General features: G+C 43.1%; 1 protein-coding gene across 5 annotated transcripts in view; it reads left to right on the forward strand.

Annotated features, from left to right (window-relative positions):
- The first annotated feature begins 367 nt into the window (after positions 1–367).
- The window catches only part of TNRC6B (trinucleotide repeat containing adaptor 6B), a 259,882-nt gene continuing 239,969 nt past the window's right edge, over positions 368–20,280 (forward strand). For 2 of the 5 annotated variants that reach the window (XM_059081027.2, XM_067010245.1), the window contains exon 1: positions 368–1,016. The gene's annotated coding sequence lies outside the window, so the exon portion shown is untranslated. Of the gene's footprint in view, positions 1,017–1,097; positions 1,154–20,280 lie in introns of those variants that run through there. The other 3 variants (XM_067010248.1, XM_059081026.2, XM_067010243.1) reach the window with 3 other exon arrangements.

Consider the following 20,280-nt stretch of genomic DNA (forward strand, 5'->3'; position numbering starts at 1 on the left):
CGTAAAACTCACAGGTTCAACCGATAGTCCTTGTAAAGAACTCTGCATGGTTGGCACAAAGCGGGCATGCAATAAATGGAAATCGTTACTACCGTCAACCACAGGCCAAACGACCGGAGTCATTCAAACTCCCTAGCAAACAATTAACTATAGCACAGCGAATCCAGATCTGACCGACGCGCCTATTTGCCCAATAAGGTACCAGGAAAGAACTCAGTAGAGACAAACCAATGGCATTAGCCGTTGTTGTTGGACGGACTTTCTTGCTGTTCCACCAATAGTTTGAAGATTTGACTAGGGAGTGACACCCTGACAGTCCAATGGTTCACAACCAGCCCACACTCAGCACTTCGGCGGGGATAAATCAAGGAGCCGGGACGTATAGATTCCGTTATTAGGCAGTACTGGATGGAGAGAGGAGCTTAGGGGAAACAGCGCGAGGGCGAGGCACTAATGAGCTAATAAAAGGAAAAGCACGATGGTTGCGCCAACTGAGCTCGGCCGCCATCATGCTCTAGTTTCCCCTTCGCCTCTCCGAGTCCGCGACCAAGGAAAAGGTCTCTGGGATGCTGAGGGGGTGTGTCCCCGAATGATTGGCGCAGACAGCTCAGCCAATCGTAGCTCGTCAAACGGAACGCATTTGACCAATGAGGGGCGACAGCAGCTGCGAGAAATTGGAGGGGCGGAACGGCAGCTTGACGGGCACAAAAGCCAGCCAGTGAGGGCCGGCAGCATCCTCCCTGCGGCCAATGGAGTGGGGCTCTGGGCGGGCCCCCGAGTGTTTGTGTTGTGGTTTTGGGGGAGGGAGGCGGAGGGGAAAGTTTGTTTATTTTGTTTTTAGTTTCTGGGGTCCCCGTGTTTCTCGGAGGTGAGGCGGGAGGGAGTGACCCCCCCCGAGCCCCTCAGTCCCTCTACTACGTCGCCTCCATAGTCTGCAGAGAAGCGGGGACCGCGCGCATCGCGGCGCATCGCCTCACAGCGGAACGCCGCGCACTCGGAGCCGGCACGGCTCAGTGGTAAGTGAGGACCGACGGCCACCGCCGCCCTTCCCCTCCCCCGCTCACCGCCCAGTCAGAGCTGGCCGGCCGGGTGGGCGAGGACGCCTGCGGGAGCGCGCGGCGCGGGGTCGGCCTGTCAAGCTGAGGCGCAGCGTGTGCGTGTCCTCGCGAGTGAGCGCGCGCGGCGGGGAGAGGGCCGGGAGGGGCGTGAGCGCGCGCGGGGTGGGCGGGGGTGGCGGCGTTGGGCGCGCGCCCCGCGGGGCGGGCGTCTGGTGGGTTTGACCCTGGGGCTGGGAGGGATGCGGGCGACATCCGCTCGCGGGAAAGGGGCGCCCCGAATGGCCGGGCCGGGACCGGCAGACGAGCGCGACTCCGGGCGTCACGCGCCGGCAGGTGTGAGCTGGGGGAGGGCTTCCGGTGGGCTGGTCAAGTCGAGTTCGCTTCCCGTCGCCGGGGGACCTCGGGGCAGGGAGGGGTCCCCGCGGAGAGCCGAGGCCCGCGGAGGCGCGTCGGGGCCCCTGCCTGGAGGTGGCAGAGGGAGGCGGCAGGCCTCGGAGCCTCCCGGTCCCCACCTGTGTGCAGGACCTGCGTGACGGAGTGAATGCGTTCCCCTGCTCCCGCCCCCACTCCTCACCCCTCACCCCAGAGCCCTGCGTGTGTGGCCACCTTCGAGAGGCGATTCAACCTCCTCGGGGAAAGGAGGGCGAGGGGAATATCCGCGGACTACCAGCCCGAAGTGTTTTCTGCATTCCCTGGTCCTGCGCCCTTTGGTTTCAAACTAGTGGGTTTCCACAATGGATTTAAATGCACCATAGTGGCTGAAGACACCCAGTAAAGGTAGCCTCTTGTCAGGCTCCTTAAGGACCAGCCGATCTTCAGTTCTTTGGGCACCGAGAACTAGTCTGGGTCTTTTCAGGCTCCTTGCTTTCTCATGTACCTTTTGGCTGTTTTATTACTTTTTAGCTTCTGTGCTAGAGGTTGAAGCGAGGGATAAGGTGAATTTCAAGTTGTCCATTTGCTTACAATATAAGCAAAATTATACAACAAAATTTGCCAGAGATGTTTCCCCATGGTCAGTGAATAAAATGTCATTAATTAATGACCCCCCCCCAGCACTTAAGCAAACAGAAATGAGATGTATAGAAATCTTCCATCTTAGCATTTTGTGCAGGTTTAACAATAGAGGCTATTTCCTTCGTAGTTGTGGGGAATTTCAGTAGGATGATAGTTTCCTATTGATTTGGAGAAGCATCTTGGCTTTGAAACTATGTTTATTCTTTTGGTAGTGTTTTGTAAATGCCTCTTAAAAAGAACTTTTAGAACATTGACAACTCTACACGTGTGCAGTGTCACACTAGGTAGGTAGGTAGTAGGAGAGATGTGAATGTAGGAGGTCCATACACTAAGGCAAGTATCCAGATCACAAATCAGACTGGCTTGTTCCCCTTGGGATGCCGTGATGATAATAATGATGCTTTTATAGTTTCTTAGTTGTTGACTGTTTTTAAGTGCTTGTCCCAAACATCATTATTTGAGCAAAATAGTTCCTGATAGGACTTAAGGAGAAGAAATTCCCAAGCTGCTTTTCTAAGGTAGCACATAAATGTCATGCCCTTGGGGAAAAAAGGTTATTTTTTTTCTCATTCAAATGGAAGCACTTAAAAATGTTTTAAATAAGAATACCATTTCTTCAAATGGTAGTAATAATGTTGAGCTAACATTTTTTGCGTGCTTCGCCTATGCCAACCTGTTTATATTTTTACCTAATTCTTACCTTAAGCCTGCTGGGTAGGTATCATTACTGTTTTATGGATGAGAAAAAGAGCCTCCAAAAGCCACAGAGCTAGGAAGTTCAAGGGCATCCGTTTAGTCTTAAGTCTGTTTCGTTTCAAAGCCTGTGCTTGTTCCATTTTGCCCCCTAAGTTATCCAGAGGAAGAAATGCGGTGTACACGGAAAAGTAGAGAGGGATGGAAAAGGGAAATGGCGACTGATGATTAGGTTCCCCATACCTAACTTAAGAATTAATTAAACTCATTCTTAGTTTTTAGAAATTAGGAACATTTTTACTAATGTTACATCTAAGCTTTGCTTTAATTTCCTCCTTATTTAATTTTTATAAAGATAAATTAAAATGTGTTTAATTCAGAGGTCAAGCCTTTCAGAGCCCTTCGTGCAGATCACTCCAGTACCTTTGCTGTTGTGATTAATCCTGTGTGCTCTTCCAGGGCCCAGGCGTTATTCACTTTTGAATCCAGCAGGGTGCTTACTGTATATAGTAGGAGCACAGTAAATATCAGTTGACTTAGGAACAGAGTTAAAAATGTCATGATTTCAGGTTCATTTTAGCAGGTTTAGTTTAATGGGACAATAGGAAAGTGAACAGCTCATGTGCAAAAGACATGTTCTAGAAGAATACTTAAGTGGAGCAATTCATAGAGTCTGGGAAGTTTGGCTCTGCTAGTTTGCTAAATCTCCCACTTCTTACCTGTTTGAGCTCCTGTGCCATTCTGTTCTTCCTTTCACCTCCAGAATTCTAACAGAGGAGGCTATACTGACTGCTTCCCTTCACTACTTAGTCATCCTTGAACCTTTGCAACCTGGCTTTTAACCTCACCACCACTCACTGAGGCGTTTTCCAAGGTTGCCATTTAATTTAATGGTTAAATTTCCCAGAGCATCCTTTCGGGCTTTATCCTGTTCTGTTCTGTCTCCCTGCAGCTCAGTCCTTTTGACTACCCCACCCTTAAAAAAAATTTTTTTTTTACTTTTAAAATAACATATAATATTAATGACTTTTAGTGTGTGTACGTTTCTGTGAATGTTAGTACATGTACAGATTCATGTGACCATCACCGTAATGAGGATACAGAACAGTTCCATGACCCCCAAAAGACTCCCTCATGCTCTATCAGTTTTGAGAGCCCTTTCTCCTGACTTTCATCCCAGAGAGAAATTAACACTAAGGATCAAACTCAGGCTCCTTTCGTTGTCTTTTTTTTCTCTTTTTCTACTCCTTGAAAACATTAATTACTTTTGCGATTTAAACTGTCTATCACTTGTCTATTAACCTGAGGATCCATGCCTCAATCTCTCTTCCATTCTCTAAACAACATCCATATTTACCTGCTGGAATTCTTCCCTAGTCCTTCATACCCGGTATGTTTAGAGTTGTGCCTAACTTTGCCTCCCAGCTAATGGCTCCCAAACCAGCTCTTCCATCAGATTTTTCTATCTTTTTTGGTGGTGCCATCCTTCTCCCAGCCTTGTAACCCTGGAATACTTGAAGGGCCTAATATTAAACTCTTAGCCCAGACCAGGTATCCTGCTACTCAGCTACAAATGCTGGCTCCTGCCCCTTTGCTGCCAAGCCGGCTTCTGTTCAGTAGGCTGTGCAGAGCATAGGTGGTGGGAACACTTAGAACCCATCAGGATTTCCCTGGTCAAAACCCCTCACGGCTTCCCATTGCGCTCAGACCCATTTAGGATTTTATTTTTCATCCTTTGAGGCTTCGCAGGATCTGGCCTCTGCTTGCCTCTCCAGCCTTCTCTCACCTTTTTATGGCCCACCTGCCTTCCTGACATTCCAACTACACAGCCTTTCTTTCAATTCTTTGATTTACCCAAGCCTTTTCCAGCCGTAAGGATTTTGTACGTACCACTCTCCTGGCTTGGGCTGTTCTTCCCCCCTAGTCTTTACCCACCTGACTTCAGGGTTCAGATGAAATTGTCACTTCTTCAGAGAGTCTTTTCCTTTATGACCTCATCCCATTACTCCCATCCACCCTTAATTAGGTCTCTCAAGAGCTCCTGTTCTTTCTTCATAGTTCTCACTACAGCTTGTGATTCAGGACCATGTCTGTTTCGCTTCCCATGCCTCCAGAGCCGAGCCAAGTATCAGGCATACAGCAAACTCTCAGTAAATATTTGCTGGCTGTGCTGTGAGTCTGGGCTTTTGCTTTCATAATTTATTGCTATCTTGTAGTTTCTGGTAGCCTTGCTTTCTACTTCCTACCTTCTCTGGACTTGATCCCACTTGTGGACGTCTTGCCACATAGAGATAGATCTGAAATCACTAAAGAGGACACCAGGTTTTGTTCTCTTGAATTGCACCTCCCCCTGGGAGCCTTTACCATTGAGCCAGTTGAGATCCAACCTAAACCTAAACCGGGGCTGGGCTTGCTAGTGTGCTTAGCAGTGCACCTTGGTTATCCAGGCTCATGTCAGTGCTTGCAGCTGTTGCTCTTCCCTCACCTCACCCTGCTCTTGATTTCTTCCTCCTCTCTGCACCCAGCCTGGGACTTCTAAAGACCTTGTATACTTTCCAGCTGAGCCTGTTTACCCTTTGACATTTGCTGGCCTTTTGACATTGACAACTGCCTCTAGTGTCTTGAGGCCAGGGATTTGCCCCCACGCTAGTCTTCTTGAAACAGTGCTTTGTTTATGTTTCCTGTCCCCTCCCCAAATCTACCACAAGCACTTAAGTTTGAAAACATTCAATAGTGTTTCATTGCCTCAAGGGATTAAACTCTGTAGCTTGTTATTTAAAGCTCTCTGGACTAGCATTGTGCAGTGGAAATAGAATACAAGCTGCTAATGTGAGCCACACATGTAATTTTAAATTTTCTAGTAGCCACATTAGAAAGGTAGAAAAAAAAGGGTGAAATTGATTTTCATAACGCTTTATTTACTTCATTATGTCCAGAATATTATGTAAACATATAATCAGTAAAAAAAAAAAACTATTGAGGTGCTTTACATCCTTTTTTTTTCATGTGAAACTCTAAAATCTGGAGTGTACTTTTCATTTAATACATCTCAATTCAGACTAACCACATTTCCAGTGCTCAGTAGCCGCCCGTGGCTAGTGGCTACCATGCTGGGCAGCACAGCTCTAAACCATGTCCTCAACACAGACGGAGGGCTGTACCTGCGTAACTGCCACCACTGGCCTTTTGGTAACTGTTCCCCTTCCCTACAGTCAGCTCCTTATCCAAATATGCTAACCTTCCTTGCTGAGAAACCTGGGGGATCCTAAGACCATCCCTAAACTTCAGTTCTCACCATCTCCTTTGAGCCATTTTAATGTTAATTTTTTCGTGTCATTGTTTTTTCATATAGCAATTATTTATTTATCAGTTTGTATTATAATCAGAGGTAGTGTTAAAATATTTAATAACTGATAAGGCATAGGTATAGGTGCCTGATGAATTAGAACCAATGGCAACTGTGTTCTCATCTGTGCGTACCTGCTGAATTACAGCTCTTATTGTCCTGGGCTGTGTTATTCTTGGCTTCCTCCATAAGACTGAGTTCCATGAAAGCAGGGTTTTGTCCTGCTCATTTTTGCATCCCTAAGATGGCTCCTTACCTGGCCTGTAGTACGTCTGTAAATATGTTAAATCAGTGAGCAAATGCTACCTTGTATTTTGTTTTATTCTTTCTATGTGCTACGTTTTATCTTTCCAATTAGAAACCAAAATATAAGTTCTTTGAGGACAGAGATCATGAATTATGAAGGACTAGATGGCTGTTTCTTGGTTGTCTTCATAGGAGAATTTCTGAATGAAGATTTGCTTTAAAAAAATAACTGTTTAGATATTAAGGGTTTTCAGGCTGGGTCAAAAAATGAGGTTTGGGGCTTCCCTGGTGGTGCAGTGGTTGAGAGTCCACCTGCCGATGCAGGGGACACGGGTTCGTGCCCCGGTCCGGGAAGTTCCTACATGTCGCTGAGCGGCTGGGCCCGTGAGCGATGGCCCGTGAGCGATGGCCGCTGAGCCTGCGCGTCCGGAACCTGTGCTCCGCAACGGGAGAGGCCACAACAATGAGAGGCCCGCGTACCGGGAAAAAAAAAAAAGAGGTTTGACTTTAATTTAATGATACTTTCTTTTGTGGTTTGTGAGCTGGCTTCGAAAGCAGCTTCAAAAGAAGAGCTCCTCGGAATTAATGCATGCTCTTCCAGTTAGGGGCAGATTTAGTTACTGGAAAGGCACTGAACTAGAAGTTGAAAGCCTGAGTTGGTTTGCATCATAGACATATGCTTGAGTACCTACTGTGTTCCAAGCACAGGAATGATTGAGAATTCAAAAACTGATAGTATGAAAAAAATGCAGCTTTAACACAGAGATGAAATGATTAATTCTTTCTAGGAAGATTGAATTCCTCTCTGCTCCCTTATACTTTCCTCATTTCTAGCATGAACTACACTATATAGTGTTTCTAGATCTGCCTCTCCCATCAGATTGTGAGTTTCTTAAGAGCAAGACTGTTGCATTCGTCTCTGTATGAATGCACACACTGTATTGTGCCTGCCATATTGTAGGCACTCAAATGTTTGTTGAATAAATATCCTCAAATAAATTAGTTTTGCAGAACCTTCGTTTTTTCTTTTGTAAGTAGGGAATTCTCTGCCTCAGAGAATTGTTGAAACTGCAGCAGGAATAATTGTTTAAAACTACATATCTGTTCTGTGTATGTTATACTTCAAATATACAACATTTAACTAAAAAACAAGTGTAACGGAACACATTTCTCCCCTACTTAAAACTGTTAATGAGTCCCCAAAACCCTGCCATCTGCCTTCTGGAATATAAACTTCATGAGAATAAGCACCTGTTCTGTCTTGCTCACTGAATGCCCAGGGAAGACCCTGCCACATTTCCTGTCCTCCCCTTGGTTGCCTGTACTCTTGCCACACCGACCTTCTGGTTCCTCAAATGCCTATTCTTCCGCACTCAAAGTCTCTTCCTTGCACTTGGTATTTCCATGGTCTGGAGGCCTCCCACCCCAACCCTAGTTGATGCCTCTTCAATCCTCAGAGCCCAGTTTATGTCACTTCTGTAGTGACTTTCTAAGCATCCCCACCCCAGATTAGGAGATGTGCTGCTTTAAGAATTCAGAGCACTTAATATAGTTGTAATTAAGTAATCATTTAATTTGTATATTGTTTTTCCTGCTAGAAAATAGCTATGTGAATAAAAATACCTTGTCTGTTTTGTTCATTTTTATCACCAGTATCTAGCACTGTAAATTGCACATAGTAGGTCCTGAATGAATATTTTTCAAATAAATTAAGAAAGAGAACTAAAAATATAATTTAAAAAATCACTCTAATTGTTTAAATAAATTAAATATATGAGGGCAGGGAGGGGCTTTCCATTTTAGATTGTCTCCAGGTTCTTTTTTTTTTTTTTAGTTTCTACTTGTAATAGGTAAAAACATTTTAATATTACAGAAAGAATATTGTAATGAAAAATTTTAATTTGTCTGAAAATTTTATCTAGTCATTGTAGAGTTTTTCTTCTATTGTTGTTTTGGCCATGTTGTGTGGCTTGTGGGATCTCAGTTCCTGGACTAGGGATTGAACCCGGGCTACGACAGTGAAAGCCCAGAATCCTAACCACTAGGCAACCAGGGAACTCCCCACTGTAGATTTCAATGAGTACCTTTTTAATCCTTATTAGTAAAAATGATCAGAATGGTTATTCCTTTAAACACTTTTTGTATGTGGTCGGGACTCACATGACTACAGCTTCACTGAACGATTGAGTGCACACCGTGCGCTGAACGCTAGGTTAGCAGCTCGGACTACAGGGATGGGATGAGAAGAGATCTTTGCCCCCGAGGAGTGCACAGCGAAGTGGGCAAGGCAGACACATACACAAACGAGTGCCATTTAGTGCAATAAGTGCTATAGTAGGCATATGGGGGGGGGGGCAGGGGTGAAAAGGAAAGTTGTCCACACAACTGGAGGCCCAGAAAGCTGTTCCAGGGAAGGTGACACTTCCAGTAAGTCATAGAGGAAGAGGGCATTTCAGGCAGAGCGAACAGCCTGTACAGAGGCCCGAAGGAGCATATTTAGTATATGGAGAAGATGGCACCGTGGTGTGCTTTTATAAAGCTGGCGTTGGGGTGCAGGGCCAACAGCTGACTTACAGGCTAACCGTGTCATGTCAGACTCAGACTCTTAGATTACACTACATTTCAGAACTGGAAATAATCTTGGAAATAATCTTGTGATTCCATACATTTGAATTCATAAAGGCATTATAACGTACCATTCAAAGAAGCTAGTCATAAACCAGAATGATGCTTGTCGCTTCTAATTAATATAGTTGCTTGAGGATAGTGCCTGTACCCATGCAAGTGACTTCAGGTGGCGTTAGAAAGCAGTGACTCACTTAAGCTTATCTAGGAGTGGAGAGTGAAGGAAATGACCTCCAGATTGCCTGAGGCGAGTGCTGACCCACCTCACAGGGCCAGATACTGAACCAGTGAAAGCGATGAAATCAGAAAGGATTACCCGGAAGGGCCTCCAGGTACATGTACTGGGAAAGGTGACTTCTACAGCTTGAAGTTTTAATTTTACTTATCTATAAGTCTTTATTTTAAGTGGTTGACTGAACCAGCATTAGTTTAATTTGATTCTCAACTAAAAGTGAAGAAAGGAAGGTTCATTGAATGGAAATTTAGTCCATTTTCATTCATTTTATACCTCTTTAGTTTAACAGCTCTTTGCTTTCATGTCCCCTTCTATTCCTCTTTCTCAGCCCTGTTATTCTTAAGTAGTGCCTCCTTTTCCCTAATTCACCCCAACTCTTGCTATCTTTCATTCTATTATTGTTTTTAAGTACAATTGTGAGACATCTGTACTTTGTTGGCTAACCAGTGTTTCCTCAGATTTTCATATTCAGAACTTGATAGTTTTCAGAATGAGAGGTGATTAAGCTCTGGTAGTGCTGATCACGTTCAGAAGATAATAATTGACCTGTTACAATGTCGATTGCTACAAATTTCTGTGTGTTTGTTTATTGACCTACGTTACAAGGGGCTAAGGAGATAATGGATGGTAGGGAAAGTGATAGCAGTGAGTGTAGTTTAAGATGTTTGGAAAAGAAAGGAAGGAGAAAATGGGAAGCAGGGTGAGGTTGAGAAGGCACAACGTCTTAAGGTAAGATAGAAAATCTATTTAAAAGGTGTAGGAATGAGACAGGAGGGAAGAGGGCAGGGCACAACCTTTAAAAGAAGGACTTAGGGGCTTCCCTGATGGCACAGTGGTTGACAGTCTGCCTGCTGATGGAGGGGACACGGGTTCGTGCCCCGGTCCGGGAAGATCCCACATGTCGTGGAGCAGCTGGGCCCGTGAGCCGTGGCAGCTGGGCCTGCGTGTCCAGAGCCTGTGCTGTGCAACAGGAGAGGCCACAACAGTGAGAGGCCTGTGTACCGCAAAAAAAAAAAAAAAAAAAAAAAAAAAAAAGGACTTAGCTATTGAAGATGTAACATAAACTGGTTAGAACTGATTAGGCCCAGGATGGCAGCAAGATTCAACTTCCAGTAGCCCTTGAGCCTCATTATACGCTCATTGTAAAACATGCTAAATGACACACCCATGGACACCATGACAGTTCTGAGGCTGACCATAAAAGGCAAAAAGTAGGTGGTGGCCCAATTCCTGGAAGTCCCCGCCCCTCCCCCCCCAAATAGTTGGACTAATCCTCCCACTCATTAGCTTATGAACCCAGTCCATAAACACTAAGCACCCCATAGTTTGGGGCTGCTCTCGCCTTTTGAGACGGCCCACACTGTCTGTGGAATGTGTTTTTCCCTCAGTAGACCCGCTTTCACTTTACTGTGGATCACTCTTGAATTCTTTCCTGTGCTAGGCCAAGGACCTTCACTTGGTGGCCTATCCCAGGAACCCGCCCGAGACCTGGGACATGACCATCCTCTCGTGACCATCCTCTCGTGCCCCATTTTCCTACAACCTCTTTACAAAGGATATTAATACATCTATTTCTTCCCTGTCACTTTGCCTCTCGCTGAATTCCTTCTGTGCCGAGTCATAAAGAACCTGAGCTTCATTAAGTTCTGAGACGAGTTGTGTGGTTTCAGTTGGAAGATTGTGGGATCAAGGTGCAATTTCAGGAAGGACCCAGGAGAGTGGAGTGATAGTTGACAGAAGTTCCTTGTAGTTCCTCAACTAGAGAAGAGGGAGAAGTCAGGATTCTCTCTTGGATACTGTGAGCCTAAAACAGTTTATACTACTTTTTTTTTTTTTTTCTATGGCACTTAGCAGAATGTTTTGCATATAGTAGGTGTAAGCAGTCTAAGAGAGAAATCCACAGGATTGAAAGGAGATATTATTTTTGCTTTTGTTTTGTTTTTGTGTTTTGGGCCATGCTCTGTGGCATGTGGGATCTTAGTTCCCTGACCAGGCGTCAGACCCATGTCCCCTGCATTGAGAGCGTGGAATCTTAACCACTGGACCGTCAGGGAAGTCCTTGAAAGGAGATATTGACTGTAACTTTAAACTAGTTCCAGTTGCCAGATCATACTATCTGTGATTTATGACAAATGAACATGTTTGTTAATCCTGTATCTTGTAACTAGTACAGTTACATTGTATTCTTTCCCTAGAAGGGTTGATTACATGTATACATTTAAAATGTACCACAGTTTTTATAATGCTTTCTAGGCATGTCTTTATTTTAAAATGTAGTAAGAACCTCCAAAAGTGGAAGAGGTCCAGGCTTCCTAACTTAGGCCCAGGTCAGTATGTTGCAAGAAAATGGGACACATGAGGATGGCCATGTTCCAGGTCTCAGGCAAGTTCCTGGGCCTGGCTGCCAAGTGAGGGTCCTTGGCTTTACACAGGAAAGAATTCAAGAGTGAGCCATAGTAAAGTGAAAGCAGGTTTATTTAGAGAGATACACACTCCATAGACAGAGTGTGGTCTGTCTCAGAAGGCAAGAGCTGCCCCCCAATATGGGGTGGTTAGTTTTTAATGGGCTGGGTAATTGCATAGATTAATAAGTGGGAGGATTATTCCAACTATTTTGGGGAAGGGGCGGGGATTTCCAGGAATTGGGCACCACCCACCTTTTGGCCTTTTATGGCCTCGGAACTGTCTTGGTGCCGGTGGGTGTGTCATTTAGCATATATGCTAATGTATTACCATGAGCACATCGTGAGGCTCAAGGTCTAATAGACTTCGAATCTTCCACCATCTTGGGCCTAGTAGGTTCTGACCAGTTTTTGTTGTGTCCTCAATGGCTTTGTCATTCTTTAATGGTTGTACCCTGCCCCTTTATCTCCTGTCTCAAGTATATCAAGGGAAATGTCTTGAGCATCTTTTGGATTCTGATGTGGAGGAAGGAGTGAAAGATGAAGCCAAGGTACTCCTAGGAGCTAGATGTTTTTCCTCCTGTGAAAATCTTGCTAATGGTGTATCATGCTCAGTAATATCCCTTTCATAAGGAGGTATGTTACCCAGATGTGTATCTCTTTGGGACTTCTAAGTGTAGAACTCTCTACTTAAGATGTACCACGGGCAACAGATTTTAAAATAAACCTTCAACAGCTCCTCTTTTGTCAACCTTATTTTCTCTATAAAAGTTTTATATTTTATACCAAAGTGTTTAAAATTTCTGTTTTTATTTTGCAGTGTGGCTCTATCCCTTTAAACACAAGGGCACACTGATTTTTGATTCCCACTTAAATCACGCAGGAGAAGGTCTCTTTATTCCCCCATATTCCCAATATATGGCCAAAACCCGGACCCAAAGGGGAAAACATTGGTTTTAAAACACCAGAGAATTAGTGAAAAGGCTTTTTGTGGAAATAACAAAAACAAAACAAGAGAATGAAAATGCAAAAGACATCACATTTCAAGCCAGTAAGGGCTGGTTTGAAAACTTTAAACAGGGGACCCTGTGCCCCACACACAGCTTGTGAGGCGGCGTCAGCACATTGTGACATCACCCTACGCTTCCCGAACCTGCCAGAGCCAGGGCTCCACACTGATGCAGCGTGTTTGCTTTTGAAGCAGATGCCCTCTCAACTTTTTTTTACTGCACTTAAACATGTGTATTTAATGTCATTTTCTCTTGTTTTCTTTTCACCTCCTATTTTTCAGACCTTGGGTTTATCATTCAGGGTGCCTTTGAAAAAGGTAACTCTGGAGGCCAGAGATGGGCCTCTGCTTCACCTCCCTAAATGACTTGTTCACTCAGTTGGGTCCCAGCATTGGTAACCATCCTCCCAATACCTGAACTTTGAAATCCGCAAACACTGAATCTTGAAACATTGCCACATCTTTCAGCTCTTTTCTCTATGGCTTTGGACTTCGAGACTCTCATTTTCATTGTCATGCCACCATCCTGCTTCTAAGTCACCCTCAGGCTATGTCTGGATTATTAAAATAGCTTCCTGTCAGTGGTGTCCTATTCCTAGTTTCTCTCCAGAAAACATTTCCAACATACACTATTTTCTTTTCCCTTCTTTTTTTTTTTTTTTTTTTTTTGCGGTATGCGGGCCTCTCACTGTTGTGGCCTCTCCCGTTGCGGAGCAAGGCTCCGGACGCACAGGCCCAGCGGCCATGGCTCACGGGCTCAGTCGCTCCGCGGCGTGTGGGATCTTCCCGGACCAGGGCACGAACCCGTGTCTCCTGCATCGGCAGGCGGATTCTCAACCACTGCGCCACCAGGGAAGCCCTCTTTTCCCTTCTTGATCAACCTTTCTTATAATGTGAAATCCAAACCTCTCTGTCTGAGCCAGATCCTTTAATGCTTCCATCTATCAACTATCATTCCCTAGTTTAGAATCTTTGCCTTCTCCCTTACAATCTTTTCTCTGTATTTTACATGATTTTCTCCATTTTTGTCCCCATACTTTATAAGGGCTATGCTTTATGTAAAATATTCTGCCTTGTTTCTGGATTCCAAACCATTTTCCTTCTCACTCTTAAAAAGCATTCTCTAAACTGTCTTCCTAGAAGTCCTTCATTATTTTTTTAAAATAGATTTATTTATTTATTTATTTTTGGCTGTATTGGGTCTTTATTGCTATACGCGGGCTTTCTCTAGTTGCAGCTAGTGGGGGCTACTCTTCATTGTGCTGTGCGGGCTTCTCATTGCGGTGGCTTCTCTTGTTGCGAAGCATGGGCTGTAGGCGCATGAGCTTCAGTAGTTGTGGCTTGCGGGCTCAGTAGTTGTGGTGCACGGGCTTAGTTGCTCTGTGGCATGTGGAATCTTCCTGGACCAGGGATGGAACCCATGTCCCCTGCATTGGCAGGTGGATTCATAACCACTGCGCCACCGGGGAAGCCCCTGGAAGTCCTTCATTATTAAAGAGCTCTTCATTTAGATACAGTGTGTTTTATTTATTTGTTTGTTTATTTATTTATTTAGTTAGTTGTGTTGGGTCTTCTTTGCTGCATGCAGGCTTTCTCTAGTTGCGGCGAGCGGGGGCTACTCTGGTGCATGGGCTCTCATTGTGATGGCTTCTCTTGCTGCGGAGCATGGGCTCTAGGTTAGTAGTTGCAGCACGTGGGCCCTAGAGCATGTGGGCTTCATTAGTTGTGGTGCACGGGCTTAGTTGCTCTGCGGCATATGGGATCTTCCCAGACCAGGGATTGAACCTGTGTCCCCTGCATTGGCAGGCGGATTCTTAACCACTGCGCCATCAGAGAAGTCTGATACTGTGTGTTTTAATTGATATGATTGTGACTCTAATCAATCAAATAAATAAAATTTCATTCATTACTTCTAGTGGCATTTTTGTAGGTCATTTTGGTTTCTTACATACACAATTATATCATTTACAAAGAGACAATTTTACTGTCTAATCTTTGAGTTTTAATTCTTGCCTTATTGTACTGGCTAAGACCACAAGTACCATAATAGAAGTGATATAACCAAATAACAAATGTTGGTGAGGATGTGGAGAAAAGGGAACACACTTGTACACTGTTGGTGGGAGTGTAAATAGGTGCACCCACTGTATAAAACAGTATGGAGTCTTCTCAAAAAACTAAAAATGGTACTACCATATGACCCAGCAATTTCACACCTGGGTATATATCTGGGAAAAAAAAAAAAGATAAATGATACATGAGACTTCCTTGGTGGCCCAGTGGTTAAGAATCTGCCTTCCGATGCAGGGGACGAGGGTTCGATCCCTGGTCGGGGAACTAAGATTCCACATGCTGTGGGGCAGCTAAGCCTGCATGGTCTAGAAACCATGAGCCACAGCTAGAGAGCCCACGTGCTCTGGAACCTGCGTGCCACGACCAGAGAGCCCACACACTGCAGTGAAGATCCCGTGTGCTGCAACTAAGACATATACAATGGACTACTACTCAGGGGTTAAAAAATAATGAAATTTTGTCATTTGCAACAACATGGATGGACTTGGAGGGTATTATGCTTAGTGAAATCTCAGAGAAACACAAATGCTGTATATATATACACTTAAAAGTGGATTCTAAAGAAATAGAACAAAATAGTAAATATAACAAAAAGAAACAGATTCACAGACATAGTGAACAAACTAGTGGTTACCAGTGGAGAGAAAGAAGAGAGGAGGGGCAAAATAAGGGTAGGAGATTAAGAGGTATAGACTACTATGTGTAGAATGAGTATGCTACAAACATATTGTGCAGCAAAGGAATATAGCCAGTATTTTATAATAACTAGAAATGGAGAGACATGTACCACAATGTTCATTGCAGCACTATTTACAATAGCCAGGTCATGGAAGCAACCTAAGTGTTCATCGACAGATGAATGGATAAAGAAGATGTGGCACACATATAATGGAATATTACTCAGCCATAAAAAGAAGTGAAATTGAGTTATTTGTAGTGAGGTGGGTGGACCTAGAGTCTGTCATACAGAGTGAAGTAAGTCAGAAAGACAAAAGCAAATACTGTATGATAACACATGTATATGGAATCTTAAAAAAAAAAAAGGTTCTAATGAATCTAGGGGCAGGACAGGAGTAAAGACACAGATGTAGAGAATGGACTTGAGGATACGGGGAGGGGGAAGGGTAAGCTGGGACGAAGTGAGAGAGTAGCATTGACATATATACAGTACCAAATGTAAAATAGATAGCTAGTGGGAAGCAGCTGCATAGCACAGGGAGCTCCACTCAGTGCTTTGTGACCACCTAGAGGGGTGGGATAGGGAGGGTGGGAGGGAGGTGCAAGAGCGAGGGGATATGGGGATATGTGTATACATATAGCTGATTCACTTTGTTACACAACAGAAACTAACACAACATTGTAAAGCAATTATATTCCAATAAAGATGTTAAAAAAAAAAGTGATATAGGTGGGCATCTTTGTTTTTTTTCCCAGACTTGGAAAGCATTGTACCATTAAGTGTGATGTTAGCTGTGTTCTTCCTAGTTACTCAGCTGAATACTCTAGGGGTTCCCTGCAGATCTCTGGAGTTGTCTCTGTGCAGTCCTCTCCTCTCCAGTACTACTGTGTACTACAAACTCTAGCTCCCTTGGACTTCCCAGAATCTCAGCTCCATCTCCTCAACTAAGGGGAGGTCTCTGAGTTCTACCTGGGTTCCCCCTCCCTGTGTGCTTTGGCCTGGAGACTTTCCCTAGACAGCAAGCTAGGACAATTATAGGGCTCACCTTGTTTGTTTACCATCTCTCAGTAATCACTGTCCTTCCTTATCTGATGTCCAATGTTTTGAAAACCATTGTTTTGTATATTTTGCCCAGAATTTTAGTTGTTTCAGGTGCAGGGGTACATCTGATCCCTGTTACTCCATCTTTTCTGGAAGTGGAAGTCCTGCCTTTTCTTAAAACATCTGAGGAATTATTTAGGAGTTGCTTCCAGAGTATGAGATATTCTTTGGAATTTCCGTAGGGGAAGATCTTCATTCTTTCAGGGTGGGTTTGATTTTAGGGAGCAACCAAGAGTCTTTTTTTTTTTTGCGGTACATAGGCCTCTCACTGTTGTGGCCTCTCCCGTTGCGGACACGCAACGGCTCTGGATGCGCGTGCCCAGCCGCTCCGCGGCATGTGGGATCTTCCCGGACCGGGGCACGAACCCAAGTCCCCTGCATCGGCAGGCGGACTCTCAACCACTGCGCCACCGGGGAAGCCCAAGAGTCATTTTTTTAATAAATTAATTTAATTTATTTTTGGCTGTGTTGGGTCTTCGTAGCTGCACGGGCTTTCTCTAGTTGTAGCCTGCGGAGGCTACTCTTTGTTGCGGTGCGCGGGCTTCTCATTGCGGTGGCTTCTCTTGTTGCAGAGCATGTGCTCTAGGCACGCGGGCTTCAGTAGCTGTGGCTCGCGGGCTCCAGAGTGCAGGCTCCGTGGTTGTGGCACATGGGCTTAGTTGCTCCACAGCATGTGGGATCTTCGCAGACCAGGGCTTGAACCCGTGTCCCCTGTTTTGGCAGGCGGATTCTTAACCACTGTGCCACCAGGGAAGCCCCCAAGAGGCATTTTTAAGGTCTGGTTAAATGATATGTCTGAGTGATACTGTTTGGGGTTCAAAATGATTTCAAAGTAATGAGGCAAATTTCCTTGTGCCATTTGTAAACTGTTTTGCAAAATAGGAGTTGCAAAATTTTTTCAGTTTATATTTACAGCTGGCACTTAACTGCTTACTAAAGCTTTCTCAGATTGTTTTTATGTGATTCTGTCTCTCCAACTTGATTATAAACTCACTGATATCTGGATACTTTTGTACATTTCCTCAGTACACTCCAGTCTTAACTGTGGAAGCTTCTTAAAATCATGATAGTCAACTAATTTCTGTGTAGGGAAACTAAGATCACCCTGTCAAAATGCATTGCATGATATAAAAGGATATAAAGTTGGGTTTTGATACCTGTACAGCATTATTAATGCATCATGATTTAAATTTAAAGTTATTTGTATAAGATGTTGAATTCCGTTAGCATGAGCACGCACGTATCTGTATCTGTCTTACACTGTAGGAATTATGTGAATGACCTAGTTCACAAAGATGCCTTGAATCTGGATCTGTTATGTAATTAACCAAGGAATATTCTTAGAACCTAGTAGATTGGTATATACACTACATTATATATGCAACCTTAATCACTGGGTATAATTCTTTGGGGCGGAGGTAAAATTCTATTCTCAAAGTCTTTGTTTTCTAGTACCTGAAGGTCCCATTAGTCCCAACCCCAACCCTCCATTAGGAAACAAGGACTTTTAAAACATATTCTTAATGGATTAAAATCTTATATTTTTAGCTTTCAACTTTGATTTTCTTTAACTTTGTATTTTTAGTTAACTGAATTTATAGCTTTACATTTCTTTTATAGTAAATCTTGTAATAATGAGTTTGGAAACTCTCTTACTTACAGGATGTTCTCTTGGCTTGCTCTTTATCCTTGATGTTCTGGTACCTTTTTGTTGTCTTTTTTTTTTTTTTTTTCCCTCTCCTCTTTCCTTCCATTTCTGTTTTGTTTAAGTAAAAGGGAGATTACAGTGGGAAATTTTTCTTTTACATTCTTATATGTAAGATGGACTTCTAAGATCCAAATTTACCCTGACGTTTTTAATTTTTATTTTTAATTAGAATTCTATGTATCAGTGATGTTCTCATATGTACTATTTCTGATGGCAACATTGTTATTTTTCTTGCATAGTGTGAACCACAATTTAGTAAATAATACTTGTAAAGATAGCATTATCCTTCATTTCCAGGATGTAGCAATGACCATTTTTGCTACTAATACTGCCTTAAGGAGTGTTTTGAGTTCTTTTTCAGTCTTTAGTTTCTTTGAGTTGTATAACTTTGTGAGTGCTTCCTTTGGACAGATATAATTTGGGGTTCTCTACCCCACACATTTATCAAAAGGGGTTTTATCAATCAATGTGATACACCATATTAACAAGTTGAAGGATAAAAACCATATGATCATCTCAATAGATGCAGAAAAAGCTTTTGACAAAATTCAATACCCATTTATAAAAACCCTCCAGAAAGTAGGCATAGAGGGAGCCTACCTCAACATAATAAAGGACAAACCCACAGCCAACATCGTTCTCAGTGGTGAAAAACTGAAACCATTTCCACTAAGATCAGGAACAAGACAAGGTTGCCCACTCTCACCACTACTATTCAACATAGTTTTGGAAGTTTTAGCTACAGCAATCAGAGAAGGAAAAGAAATAGAAGGAATCCAAATCAGAAAAGAAGAAGTAAAGCTGTCACTGTTTGCAGATGACATGATACTTTACATAGAGAATCCTAAAGATGCTACCAGAAAACTACTAGAGCTAATCAATGAATTTGGTAAAGTAGCAGGATACAAAATTAATGCACAGAAATCTCTTGCATTCCTATACACTAATGATGAAAAATCTGAAAGAGAAATTAAGGAAACACTCCCATTTACCATTGCAACAAAAAGAATAAAATACCTAGGAATAAACCTATCTAAGGAGACAAAAGATTGTATGCAGAAAACTATAAGACACTAATGAAAGAAATTAAAGATGATACAAACAGATGGAGAGATAGACCATGTTCTTGTGTTGGAAGAATTAACATTGTGAAAATGACTATACTACCCAAAGCAATCTACAGATTCAGTGCAATCCCTATCAAGCTACCAATGGCATTTTTCACAGAACTAGAACAAAAAATTTCAAAATTTGTATGGAAACACAAAAGACTCCAAATAGCCAAAGCAATCTTGAGAAAGAAAAACTGAGCTGGAGGAATCAGGCTCCCTGACTTCAGACTATACTACAAAGCTACAGTAATCAAGACAGTATGGTACTGGCACAAAAACAGAAATATAGATCAATGGAACAGGATAGAAAGCCCAGAGATAAAGCCATGCACATATGGTCACCTTATTTTTGATAAAGGAGGCAAGAATATACAATGGAGAAAAGACAGCCTCTTCAATAAGTGGTGCTGGGAAAACTGGACAGCTACATATAAAAGAATGAAATTAGAACACTCCCTAACACCATACGTAAAAATAAACTCAAAATGGATTAAAGACCTAAATGTAAGGCCAGACACTATAAAATTCTTAGAGGAAAACATACATACATACATACATCACAGCAAGATCCTTTTTGATCCACCTCCTGGAGAAATGGAAATAAAAACAAAAATAAACAAATGGGACCTAATGAAACTTAAAAGCTTTTGCCCAGCAAAGGAAACCATAAGCAAGACAAAAAGACAACCCTCAGAATGGGAGAAAATATTTGCAAATGAAGCAACTGACAAAGGATTAATCTCCAAAATTTACAAGCAGCTCATGCAGCTCAATATCAAAAAAACAAAACAACCCAATGCAAAAATGGGCAGAAGACCTAAATAGACATTTCTCCAAAGAAGATATACGGATTGCCAACAAACACATGAAAGAATGCTGAACATCACTAATCATTAGAGAAATGCAAATCAAAACTACAGTGAGGTATCACCTCACACGGTCAGAATGGCCATCATCAAAAAATCTACAAACAATAAAT

Source organism: Kogia breviceps, chromosome 12 (genome assembly GCF_026419965.1).
Source record: "Kogia breviceps isolate mKogBre1 chromosome 12, mKogBre1 haplotype 1, whole genome shotgun sequence".
Taxonomy (NCBI): Eukaryota; Metazoa; Chordata; class Mammalia; order Artiodactyla; family Physeteridae; genus Kogia; species Kogia breviceps.